This window comes from Acartia tonsa, chromosome 14 (assembly GCF_053477335.1).
Source record: "Acartia tonsa isolate MP-2025a chromosome 14, ASM5347733v1, whole genome shotgun sequence".
NCBI classification, from domain to species: Eukaryota; Metazoa; Arthropoda; class Copepoda; order Calanoida; family Acartiidae; genus Acartia; species Acartia tonsa.
This window is the reverse complement of record NC_137273.1, coordinates 36,938,464-36,952,536: the sequence shown is the minus strand read 5'-3', so window position 1 is coordinate 36,952,536 and position 14,073 is coordinate 36,938,464. Positions and strand designations below refer to the sequence as shown.

The window sequence follows — 14,073 nt, the reverse complement described above, 5'->3', positions numbered from 1 at the left end:
ATTTTATCCTTTTTAAAAGAATTTTAACTGTACAAACTTCCATAACTGTGCGGAAGGGAGGTTTAACAACTTCTTTTATCATCTTCATTTTTTAAAAGCGAAGCTTTTCTATAATTATGGTCGGTCCGTCCGTCAGTAACGGATAGTTTTTTTCGTTTATTTAGGCATGTTAGAATTGTCCTATCGATTTCAAACTTTGCATGGTGATTCCTGCAGTAGTTAGGTACGATTTAGAAAGCGTAGCAACTCTATAATCATTACTAAAATGTCCGTACGTTCATTTTAAACATGTTAATTTTTTTACTTTTTTTTTACTTTTTTTTACTTTTTTAACAACAAATTTTTATATGATCTAATTATCCGATTGATCTGATTTTTTGTATACTGATTCCTGGGACAACAAATTACATTATTATAAGCAAAACTCTATAATTAAGTCCTAAAAATGTAAGTTTGTCCATAAACATTATTCTGTATCAAGCAGTTTTTTAACAAATTTACTTACATTTATATTCTGATTATTCAGTTCTGACGCTATACAAGTGTTAATGTTCGTTTGTCCTACTATTTCAGCGCTTCGCTTTTATGGATTTTGTCATCCTTGTTGAATAATAAAATTGTATTATCTTGCCAATTTATAAACATCATCTAACTCAAGCCTTTTTTAGACCCACTAACCAGAAATATGTATATTTGTTGCTTTGTTGTTCTTTCTTCAGTTAAGTTTAGTTTAGTAATAGTATTAGTAATAGTTAGTTAGTTGCAATGCAAACCTAGCAACTTGTTGCTACATTAGTAATGGAGACTGTGTGACGCAATTGATTTAGTTCAAATTTTTGTAGCTTAATTTTAAATTGCATTTATGCTTGTTAATTACTTTTTTGAATCGCTGGAAGTTTAACATTTTTTAGCAAGTCAATTATCGCGTTATCATAAAATTTGTAAGTCCATTTAAATCATGTAAATTTTTTAGTAGCGAAGCTACACTATAATTCACTATGTCTGAACGTCTGACAGACCGTGAATCAGTCCGTAATGCTATGGGAGAAATGTTATTTTTGTTATTTCTTGTCAACATTCCCATTTTATCATGGAGCATAATTAGCTATAAGTATAAAACATTCATACCTAGCAGTCGGACAACTTTTTAGCAGGATTTTGGCTATTTTTATATATGGCATGAATTGGGGAAACCAGCTCTTATTTAAGATAAAATTTTCATCCTTATGAAGCATAACTGTATAATATCCATGGCGGTCGGATTGCTTTTTCGCAGATCAGTCTGTCATTCATCTTACCAGGGTTCGGAAGCCGCGCGTAAGCCGCGTGTAAGCCTCAGTGAAATCTTCATTTTATCACTATAAAATTCAGCTGGATGTATAAAACTGCTCTTTAGAAGACAATCCTTCTTTCTAAAATTTCTTTTTCTGCTCACAAGCAGGTTTAAAACTGAGGCTTATGCGCGGCTGAGACGCGGCTTCCGAACCCTGCATCTTACACTTATATTACAATATTACAATATTATAAACTTTAAAATATGTGAGAGGTTTCATAATTTTTTCTCCAAAAATATATTAACAAATGCTTTGCGCAAAATTAAAACCTTTTACTGGCCCCCCTCCTCCTTATTTTCTGTTCAGGGATACATCAATTACTAAAATCAGTCAATAAATAAGGAAATTATGCCCCAAAACATGAATATCCCTGTAATAAGGTTTCCCCTCTGGTATACTGGATTTTCTTGATTTACCTCACTCAACTTTCTGGCGTGTTGTACAGTGAAAAAACTAACCCCCCCCCTTATTTTTGATTTTCTTCAAAATTAAGGGGGGGGGTTAAGTCTTTGCCTTGCTGAGCACTTTTCCTCCTTGCCGTTTTCCAGACATTAAAAAACTACCCCCCCCTTATTTTTGATTTTTGTCAAAACTAAGCGGGGGGGGGGGGGGGGGGGGGTTCGGTGCTCCGGTCTTCACATGTAAGCAAGCACCCTAAGTATTCATACACTTTACGTTGTTACCTTTACTAAAGGGTCAAATTGTAAATTACTAGATAAGATATATGAGTGTATATTTTGCCTGTATTAAAAAAATTTTATCAATGTTCTTTACTTTCAGAAATTTATTATATGTGGTTTGAGCCTGGACATTTGAGACTTATGATAATTAAGGTAATCTAAAATTAGCTGGGTAAAGCTTAAATAAAACCTTGTTTCACAAAAATAACCTCCATGTTGGATGGTCCTTAATAAAACCATTTAGCCTGGCTACTTTTAACACTATGCACAGCTGCAAAATTTTCAGCTTTCTTAAACAATACAAATACACTCATAACAATTTTTTTCCATTTACCGTGGTGGCCATAGGCGTCCAAGGGGGGGGGGGGTAATGGGGCGATTACCCCCCCCAAACGATTTTTTTCATTTTACCCCCCCATTCAAAATTTACCCCAGGGGTAAATTTTTGGGGGGATAAACTAAATTTACCCCTGCCAACAGATTTCAGGGGGGGTAATTACCACCCCCCAAGCAAATTTTACCCCCGGGGTAAAATTTTTGGGGGGGTAAAAAAAATTTGCCGCGCGCTTCGCGCGCCATTTTACCCCCCCCCCTAAAAAATTTTTACCCCCCCAAAATAAAAAGCTTGGACGCCCCTGGTGGTGGCCACAGGAGACAGGCAAAATAAATTTTTGCTTTATCATCCACAAAAGCGAAGCTCTGAAACTGTAGGAAAACCAACATTAACACTTGTAGAGTGTGAGAATATGAATGTATATAATTTGAAACAAAATTGTAAAAAATTTGTTGAAAAACTGCTTAAATACTGGATAATGTTTAAGGACATACTTACATTTTTAGAGATGATTCACTTATAATGCATAATATGTACATTGTTGTACTAGGAATCAGTATTCCAAAAATTAGACCAATGCATAAAAAAATTATTGTTAAAAAAGTTAAAAATAAACATGATAAAAATGGACGCACGGACATTTTGGTAAAATTTATAGAGTTGCTACGCTTTCTAAATATATCATACCTAACAAAAAATTTGTTTAATTGTAATTTTCCTGTGATTGGCGTTGACGGACAGGCGTTTTAATTTTATAAAATGTCAACTATTAAAAATGTGGTAAATTGACAAATTTTTGTCTTTTAAAAGAACAATTTTAATTCAATATTAAAAGTACTAGAACAAGTATAACAACATCCATAAAAGCGAAGCTCTGAAACGGTACGAAAAACGAACATTAACAAAATTGTAAGTAATTTTATTGAAAAACTGCTTGAATACAGGATTATGTTTTAGGACATACTTACATTTTTAGGACTTGGTTATTGAGATTCTTTGCTTATAACATTGTACTTTTTTGTTTTAGGGATCAGTATCCAATAATCAGATCAATCGGATAATTATATCAAATAAAAATTTGTTGTCAAAAAAGGTAAAAATCAACATGTTTAAAATGAACGTGCGAACATTCAGGTAACGGTTATAGAGTTGCTAGGCTTCCTAAATCGTTTTACTTCAGGAATCACCATGCAAAGTTTGAAGTCGAAATGATGATTCTAATATGCCTAAATTAACAATAAAAGCTGACCGTTCCGGTCGTACGGACGGACGGACCGAACCTAAATATAGAAAAACTTCACTTTTAAAAATTATGAATCTCACTTTTCTACGTAGTAAAGATTATATTTTAACATTATTGTGTATTTAATTCATGTTTTAGGTCTGAATTTATCTTCGTTTAGTTGACTTTTACAATACAGGTATAATTAACTAGTGACAAAGCGGCCTTAGGCCGCCTTAGGGTCCGAGTTATTAGAAAAAAACCAGAGGGACATTTCAAATTATAGAGTAGCTTCTCTACTAAAAAATATTTTAGCAGAAAATCTTACATGAACTTTATATGTCTGTCTGGTACACAATCAGAATTATGATTTACTTTAAAATAAAAATAGAAAGCAAATTTGTCTGTGAGGATTTCGCTGACTAAAAAGCATCATATATTCAATTATCTTTGTCAGTCAGTCCGTCCATTATGCTAAAGTTTTAGTAATTAGATTTTATGGTTTTAGAGATGTATGTTTAGAATTTACTGTATATATTTCTATTGAAATCTAATGTTTTAACCACATTGTCTATCTTATTAGATTTTTATTAAGTTCACTAAGTTTATGGATTTTATCATATGTTTCTTTGTACTCTAATTGAAATGTCTGTCTGTCAGTAAGAAACCGTAAAGGAGTAAACGTGAATTTCTCTTCATTTATTAAAGATAAATGGCTGGAATTAAAAAAAACATCCCCATACTGATGAACATCCAGTATATAACTTACTTTGTCCGTCCGTCTGTTGGAAAGCTTTTATATGCATCTACTATCAAAGATATTGTATAAATCTATTGTAAACATTTCCATGTGTTAGCTTTACTAAGGACTTATAAATAATGTCATCCTTGTTAAGCTTTAAAATTTCTTAGAAATTCTTATAATTAATCCTATCAAGAGTAAAGGCACATCAAGTGTAAACCTCGGTGGGTTAGGGCCCCTTGCAAGAATTAGGCTTATGGGAAAACCTATCCCTTCTAATTTACAATTTATCTATAATACAAAGTAGAACGATGTCTGTCTGTTTGTAGCGAAGGATCTCGCTAACCACTGAACCGATCGGGTTCTCCTTTACAGGGTAGCTTCTCATAGGTCCCGGCAAGGTTTATATCTATTTTCTTGGGGTGTGGGACACCCCCAACTTCCCAAAAAATGTAAAATATCCCCCCCCCCCAAAAAAAAATTTTTCTTTTTAAAACTAAAATTAAAATAGTGGGGTCAACTACCCCCACCAAAAAAAAAAAAGTAAATTACCCCCCCAAAATTAATTTTTTTTTTTTTAAATCTAAAATACGAAAAATTGGTTTGATTAAACCTCTTGGGGCGAAACCACTAGTTTATAAAAAATGGAAGTGTATTTTCAATGCTTGATATGTACTCGATATGGGAAAGCACCCTAAACCTCACTTGCTTAATTATTATTAAATATATTTTTTACGCGAAGCACCTCTATAATTAGAAATGTCCGTCTGAGGGTAAAACATAATTCTTCATCTGCTATTAAGGATAGACGGCTTTAATTTTAAATTAAAAATGTATTTTTTCCCCTTTTTATGCCGTCGGTCTGTCAGTATAGTTTTTAGTATTTCCAGGGAAGACTTTATTATCTTAGCTTCTATTCAAGTTTTGTATGATTTACAACATACAACAATAAATAACTAATAAAAATATTTTTATTGTAAATATATTATCAATTTGATTTCAATGTCTCATTCTTAATATATAATCTACCTAACTGATTGGGTTCTCTATTTTATATAAACTTAACATCGGTCCCGTGATGGTTTTAGGCTATTTAATTTTTAGATTTAAGTCTTGGGATGGGTTTAAGCTTTTTTTTCTAGTCCGTAGATAATAAAGGGGCAAACGCTAATAATATATATAGAAAGTTTTTTTGTCTGAAGGTTAAAATCTCAATAACTACTAAAGCGATTGGGTTCTCAATTTTAGGTAAGCTTCAAATGGGTCCCATGAGGGCATTAGACTATTTCAGTTTTAGATGGTTTTAAGCTATTTTTTTCTAGCCTGTTTCTGCCCCTTTAATTACAGAGCCCCTGGATGCTAGGTACGCATCCGCTAGGTATGCATTTTTTTATTCAGAATTAGAAATATGGATTTGGTTAAAATTTCCCTGACAATTCCTATGCCTTTTTTTTTTGGGGGGGGGGGGGGGGGGCGGCGGGTTCACTGTATATTCACAGGGGAAATATTAGAAAATGAATATAATATATTAACTTGCACATAAAGATTACTTCAAGTTCAACTACTTACGTTAGAATTTCTGTCCGGCTGATTTTAGTTATTTATTTTATAATAAAAGCCTTTGATACTATGAACGTAATAACATTCTGCCTTAGCGTTTTCTTTTTTTTTAAAACCTTTCTCTCACTTATTTTTTCTTCCATTTTTCTTTTGATTTCTTTATTTGCAGTGCTGCTCCATTTTAGTAAAGTATGCCCTCTGATCCATCCATTGTCATATCACTGAATATTAAAGTTTTTCTACCATTGTCCTATCCCTAAATATTGATATTGTTATTTAATTTTCCTTTCCCTAAATATTAATCTTTTTCTTCCATTGTCCAATCCCTGAATATAATTTTTTTTCTTCCATTGTCCAATCCCTGAATATTAACCTCTTTCTTCCATTGTCCTTTCACTGAATAATAATCTTTTTGTTCTATTGACCTCCCTGGATATTAACTTTTTTCTTCCATTGTCCTATCCCTGAATATTAAGCTTTTTCTTCCATTGTCCAATCCCTGAATATTAACCTTTATATACCATTGTCCTATCCCTGAATTTCACTCTTTTTATTCCATTGTCCTATTCCTGAATATTAGTTTTTTTCTTCCATTGTCCTATCCATGAATATTAATCCTTTTCTTTCATTGTCCTATCCCTGAATAGGCTTCTTTTTGGTTATTATAGCTGAAGGCTTTAAATTTGGGGTATTTGATCTACTTGTGGCAGTCTTTCAGCAGGTAAAGGACGCCTGCAAGAAATACCACGCTTCTACTGCTGAAAGACTGCCACAAGTAGACCCAATACCCCAAATTTAATGCCTTACCTTTAATAACAAAAAAGTTCTAGGCATATCAAAATATCATTTTATGTAAAGACGATTTTCAAGTCTTAATATTTTAAAAACTACGTGGTAGAAAATCTTTCAAATATATGCCATATATATGTAGTTTAACCAATTTACCAGGAAAAAATAAGTGGTTCACTAAATTAAGTTCGGATCAAGTCAAGCTGAGTATGCCAATAGCCTGTTTTGGCACACACTACTTGACTTGGGGGAATATTGGCATACTCTACTTGACTAGGGGGAATATTGGCACCCTCTGCTTTACTTGGCGTAATATTGGCATACTCTGCTTTACTTGTCAAGATATGCTTTTTCTAAAATTTTGAAATAATTTATGTGTATATACTAGCGGCTCCACCCCCCCTCCCCCCTCGATGTCTCTAGGGGCATTTGAGGGAAGGAGAGAGCTGAAAATCTCCTTTACATTTAAGTTTTAAAAAGAAAAACTATTGTAACAAAATCATGGTATTTTGAAGGACCAATAAGAAGCTTCATTGAAAGAAGAACCATAACAGTCCATCCATTAGTGAGATCTTTTATTTTGAAATTTTAATGGTTTTAGGCTAATTTTCGTAACTTTTCTACTGCTTGGAATAGAGAGCTCCTAGATGCTAGGGCCGCAACTGCTAGTTTATATATTTTACGTACATCATAAAGTATTAAATTTGTATGTTGAATTATTATAATATAAATCGGAAAATATGTTAAATTCATCTTTTTTTTGCTAAGCTGCTTTGTTTGATAAACTATTGGCATACTATGCTTTACTTGATGAAATATTGGCATACTATGTTTTACTTGGGGGAATATTGGCATACTCTACTTGACTAGGGAGAATATTGGCACGCTTTGTTTTACTTGTTGCCATTGGCACACTCAGCTTGACTTGATCCTTAAGTTCAAATGCATTTATCTTTGTCAGAAACTTGGATTGCCGGTAACTATGAAAAAAATTCGATTTTAATTGCATTTGTAAACAAAAATCATAGTTGAAACAAAGGGGGAAACTAATACAAGCTCAGCTGTTATTGGTTGCTTAGCTGATTCAGCCTTCTGATTGGCTACTGTACACTTGGTACAAGCCAAGTTAAGCTTAATTTTTTTTAATGATTTTGACTATAAAAATAAATTTAATGTAAAAATATAATTAGTTACAGGCAACCTTAATTTATGATAAAAATAAGGTTATAATTTTGTTTTCTAGGCCACGTAGTTTAATGTCAAAATTTCTAACATTAGCATTGAAATTCTTTCGAAATTTCATTGTACATAAAATGTCATTTTAAAATGCCTATAACTTTTTTGTTATAGAAGCTTAAGGCTTCAAATTTAAGGTATTGGGTCTACTTGTGGCAGTCTTTCAGCAGTTAAAGCATGGTATTTCTTGCAGGCTTCCTTTAAAGCCTGTTATTTCTTGCAGGGTTCCTTTAACCTTTTTCTTCTATTGTCCTATCCCTGAAAATTAATCTTTTTCTTCCATTGTCCTATCCCTGAATATTAATCTTTTTCTTCCATTGTCTCATCCCTGAATATTAAAGGAACCCTGCAAGAAATAACATGCTTTAACTACGAAAGACTGCCACAAGTAAAATCAATACCCCTAATTTGAAAACTTCAGCTTCAATAACAAAAAAGTTCTAGGCATTTCAAAATTACATTCTATCTACAATGAAAATTTTAAAAGTTTTCCATTGCTTATTAAATAAATTATAATATTAAATCACCTCACCTATACGCAAACTCATAACCTTATCTTTGTTAGAAACTTAGGTTGCTGGTAACTGATTACTTTAATACAATAAAAACACCACTTTTCATTATATGCATTTGTAGGCGTTAAATCATAGCCGAAACAAATGCGAATAGCTGTGTTTGGTTGTTGAGCTGATTTAGCTCATTGTACTATCTCTAAATATTAATCCTCTTCTTCCATTGTACTATCCCTGAATTTCAACCTCTTTCTTCCATTGCACAGTGGGCAAGCAGGTTTCAAAATACAAAAATTGGGGGGATATTTGGTTTCTTGGTAATTATATTTTTTTTCTTTATAAGACTAAATTATATACGTTAAAGCTTTTAAAAAAGATATTTTCAAGGTCCAGGTGTATTTATGAGTGCGCCCAGTGCCTAAAAAAGTAGAGTAGGGTCGCATTCTTTAGAGGTTATTTTTGACCACTACCTACCAATCTTGAAACATTGATTACTCAGGCTAATAATGGCCGATTTTCAAAAAATCAAGCTTCAGATAAACGTTATAACAATTGTCATCCGATAATAAAAGTAAAACTAGAATTAAATTTTAAAAAGGAATTTAAACAATCAATTTTATAAAAAAATATTCCTAAAATTTTGCTTATTTTAAAGCATACGTCAACTTTCAAAGCTTGTAGCAAATTTCGCCCAGACTTGCCCGATCTAGGATCTTAAGCATCATAAAATTTAGTTCATTTATAGACCAGGAGAAAAGATTTTAGCTGCAGCTGTTTGTGGCCGTTCATAAGTTTTAAAATTACCTGGTTGAATTTTGAAAACTACAATTTCTTACATATGCTAATTATTTGCATTGTGCATTTTTAGTAGCAAAGCTACTCTATAATTCACTTTGTCTGTCCGTCACTCAGTCAGTAATGCTATGTGGGAAACGTGATTTTCTTAGCTCCTATTGGAGACAGACAGCTGAAAATTTTATTGAAGATAACTATGATATAAGCGCATCTAATCTATAAATTGTTTTGTCCATCTGTCTATTAAATTGGGTGCTAGATCGATTCCTAGATTTTTACGTTTTTGTAATTTTCTCAATTCCTGTTCAAGATAAACGGCTGGAATTTCCAGGGATTAAATAAATTCATACTCTATATATTTTCATAAAGTTTTATTAAGATGCCTTTATTGGTTGGGGTGCTGGATCGATTCCTATAGATTTTTAGATTTTCATGATTTTTTTTATCCCTATACGAGATAGACAGCTGAAATTTTTAGGGATTTAATAAGTTTAAACTCTACATATTTCCTTCAAGTTTTATTACGATACCCTTATTGGTTGGGGTGCTAGATCGATTCCTAGTTTTCAAGTTTTTGTGAATTTCTCAACTCCTGTTCAAGAAAAACGATTGGAGTTTTTAGTGATTATTTAAGTCAACATTCTTCCTATTTTGACCAAGTTCTATAAAGATTAACTGTTGATTATGGTGCTAAATCGAATTTTAGATTTTAACGATTTTTTTCTTATTAGCATAATGCTTCAAAAAAGACCATTATAAAATTATAAAGGTTTCGTGATTTTTATTATTGAAGTTTTTTTTACATACTCTATGGATCATTTTTTCCAGATGTCTATTCATGATTTTGAGCTTTGCTACTTATGGATGTTGTCATCCTTGTTTTATTATATGTATAAATGTGACAATTTCGTATACTCTCTTCTCTATCTTTCTCTCTCTCTCTTTCCCTTCTCTCTCTCTCTCTCTCTCTCTCTCTCTCTCTCTCTCTCTCTCTCTCTCTCTCTCTCTCTCTCTCTCTCTCTCTTCTTATAATTTTCTTTATCTGTGTGTGTGTATGTGTTTGTTCATAAGTGTTGATGCTACATAAAACTAACCCTTACATATGAAGTCCCTTAATTTATCCCCCTTCCTCATAAAAAAGCATTGACGCCCTTGTATTATGTCCTGAAATAGTGCAGAAATAACTAATTTTATGTTAACAAGAATGACAACATCCATAAATCGAAGCTCTCTGAAACGATTGGACAAACCAATATTGTGTACCATTTGTAAAGCTTTATATTAAAAACCCGTCGTATTAGCGTAAATGATAGCGTGCCTGTGTGTTCGATTCTTGTTACACCATGTTATACTAATGACGTTAAAAATGTTACCTTCTGCTGCTATGTCTGATACAAGACACTAATAGTGAGAGTAGGGCGAATGCCTTGGCTCATAAATAGGCGCAACTTAGTTCAATGCATAGTTGGAATGGGTTGCTGTTTGTTGGGCATCATTACTTAAAGTCAAATTATCACAGATTTTTATTCAAATTCTTAAAAATTTTATAATCCGGAAGATGGAGCAGATACAATTTAGGAAAAACCAGTTTTGATTTTGCAAATATGTCTATTTATAGGATCCATAGACCGCTTGTTGCGTGTTGGTCTTAAATCCGCTAAACTGTTGAGGAAAAGCGTGCAAAAGTAGCATGTCCTTAGAACACAGTAAAAGTGTCGGACTGATTATGACGTAAAAAAAATTAGCCAATGAGAGGCCACTACAAATTTTACCATTGGTCAATAATGGCCTCTCATTGGCTATTTTTTTTTGTTACGTCATAATCAGTCCGACACTTTTACTGTGTTCATGGCCCTTTTCTTCTCTGTACATTTTCACACAAGCATATTGAAAGCTTTAATTTTACCCCCATTAACACTGGAAATTTTTAGAGCTAAAGTTTTGAAAAAAGTGACAGAGAAAAAGATTTTTTTGCTTCTAATTAATTTTGGAATGTTATAGTATATCTTTCTGGACACTGAAGAATGATATACAAAGAAAAACAAGTTAACTAATTATTTATTTTTTATTCCAACAAAAATATTAATTTTTAATGGCAAAAAATACTACTGAATTAATTGATTATTTGCAAATTTCAGGTTATTTTACTTATCCTTATCTATGAAAGGGATTGATTTTGACAGTTATTCCGCCTACTTTTCTGACATCTCAATCATTTAAAAGGGGATTTTTAGAATAAAAAAATAATTTTATTTTAGTGATATCTTTTTTGTTGTCAGAGTTAGGATTATGAAACAAAAAAAATTTCTTGCTATATTTCTACTTATTTATTTGGTTGTTTTATCTAATTTAATTTGCTTAAAAAGTAAGTTTTTCAAAAGATCATTAACCTTAAGAGACTCAAAAAAATATGTGAATAAATACTTTGAACTTAAAGCCTAAATTTTTTATTACACTATTGTATAAAGTTTCTCCTGGTAACAAAAATAAAAGCATTTTTACTTTATTTTTGCTAAAAAAAAAGTCGTTTCATATAAGAAGTACCTTTTTTCTTAGTCACTTTTTCAAAACTTTAGCTCTCAAAATCTCCGTTGTTAATGAAGGTAAAATTCTAATTTTTATATAGTCTAATGTGGAAATGTACAGAGAACAAGGACATATAAAACTTTTGATGATATATTAGGAAATATGGGCTGTTCACCCTAAATACTTTTTCGTGGGTCTTACTGGTCTTACTGTATATCTGACTTTCTGTCTGTAGCTTTAAACCTTACTAATCATCACTGGCAGTAACTTAGTTTTAGGCTATTTTTGAGTTGGGACAGTAGGTCTCTCCTCCCAAAGGCAAATACACCCTAAGATAAAAAAAACAAATGGTTTTTCAGTACAAATAAATATGAACGGTCCCCCACTACCCATGTGGCGAACCCCCAATGAAATATTTCTAAAAGGGTGTTGAGAAAAAAAAAACAATAGCTTAACATTTTAAAGGCGAAGCTTTTCTATAATTAGGGTCAGTCCGTCCGTCCGTCACAGACAGTTAGCTCTTTTTGTTAATTTAAGCATGTTAGAATTGCCCTATCGATTTCAAACTTTGCATGGTGATTCTTTTAGTAGTTAGGAACGATTTAGAAAGCGTAGCAACTCTATAATCGTTACTGGAATGTCCGTACGTTCATTTTTAATATGATGATTTTTAACTTTTATAACATCTAATTTTTAGGTAATAAAAATTTCTGATTGATCTAGTTTTTGGAATACTAATTCCTAAGACAATAAAGTAGAATGATATCAGCGAAGCATCTCTATAATCAAGTCCTAAAAATGTAAGCATGTCCTTACACCGAATCCTGTATTTTAGCAGTTTTTAATAAATTTACTTACAATTTAGTTTCGACTTTTTACATTCATATTCTGATTATTCAGTTCTGTCACTCTACACGTGTTGATGTGCGTTTGTCCTACCGTTTCAGAGCTTCGCTTTTATGGATGTCGTCATCCTTATTTATATATAAACCTTACAGTTTTGGTCCAAAACTAATAAAAAGAATAATACAATTCATGTCTAAGCAAGAGAAAACAAAACAGAATTTTTAATCTATTCACCTCTCCAGAGCACTAGAGCTCGAAACCTAGCCCTTGTGGAGAAATTTGCTCTACCCTGGTGTCTCAAAAAAATAAATATAGCTTAAAAATGGAATAATAATGGAGAAATTTTAGAATAGTTCAAAAGTTTAAGACAGAATTTGTCTTATTTTTTCCCTATTTTCTCGAACTGTTTAAGACACTTTTTAAAAATAATTTCTGTTGGAATTTTAACGGAAATTCTCACTAATAAGGACTATTCAAAATTTTAAGATGAGTAATGGAATAGGAAAATGAACTAAAATACCACCTGTTTTATTATTATCCTAATTTTTCAGGATATTTCTAAAACTAACCTAATTTGAAAAAGCAGGGGTGTTTAATAATTTTCATATTTTTTGGAAAGAAAAAACAAATTTAAATTTAGATTTTATGAACATTTAGAATTTTTAATTTAAATGATAACAAATATTAAGCCCTGAATAAGTGTTAACCTCCCCCCCCCCCCCTCTAAGTTTTATTGCATATACCCCCTCCTCTTATACTACCTTTTACTTTTTTTTTATCAATTTCTACTCCCTTTTTAATCCCATTTCCTCCTTTTTTCACCCCCTCCTTCCTCTGAATACCCCCCACGGTTGCTAACAAACTAGTGCCAAACTAAACCACGTGTTGGGGGCGTGATTTAAATGTGTAGTATACTCCTTTTGTTAAACTTAATTTAGGGTTTCTTATATAATTGCAACGTAGTTATAAGACTTTGGGTAGCAATAAAATGAGACGTTGGGTACACCTCTAACTGAAACGATTTTTGATTAGTCAATGGATCTAAATTTGTCTCGGACAGGATATAATTAAAAGCCTAAATCGGACAAGGAATAGCCGAAAACGATATTTTTATACTTAAAATTTAAAATATAGAGCTAAATGAGTGACTGCGTCTTTCTCTTTTTATCGACAGACGCACTTGGATATATTATTTTCATAATGACTGATATGTATTTCCGATTTTAACGTCAGCTCATGTTTAAATTTGGTGAGCTATATTATTAAGTAGCGTTGTTAAGATTGGATGGAAGAATTTTGTAATGAAAGCAAAAGTGGGGAAGGAGGATAAGGGATGGGGTAAACAAGTTATCAAAAAACCAAAATTTCTTGCCAGTGGAACAAATTCCACCCCCCCCACCGGTTCCTTATTCCCCCCCCCTATTATATCCTTCATCTACCCCCTACCCCTCCTTCTTTTACCCCCCCGCCTCTCTTTCATGTACCCCCTCCTTCCTC

At 32.3% G+C, this 14,073-nt stretch overlaps 1 long non-coding RNA gene across 1 annotated transcript; it reads left to right on the top strand.

The window, feature by feature from the left end:
- Nucleotides 1-2,112: 2,112 nt before the first annotated feature.
- LOC145306546 (uncharacterized) lies at nucleotides 2,113-4,072 on the top strand. Its single transcript, XR_013875061.1, has 3 exons — nucleotides 2,113-2,167; nucleotides 3,376-3,441; nucleotides 3,730-4,072. It is a non-coding gene; the product is annotated as an uncharacterized LOC145306546 (long non-coding RNA).
- The last annotated feature ends 10,001 nt before the right edge of the window (nucleotides 4,073-14,073 follow it).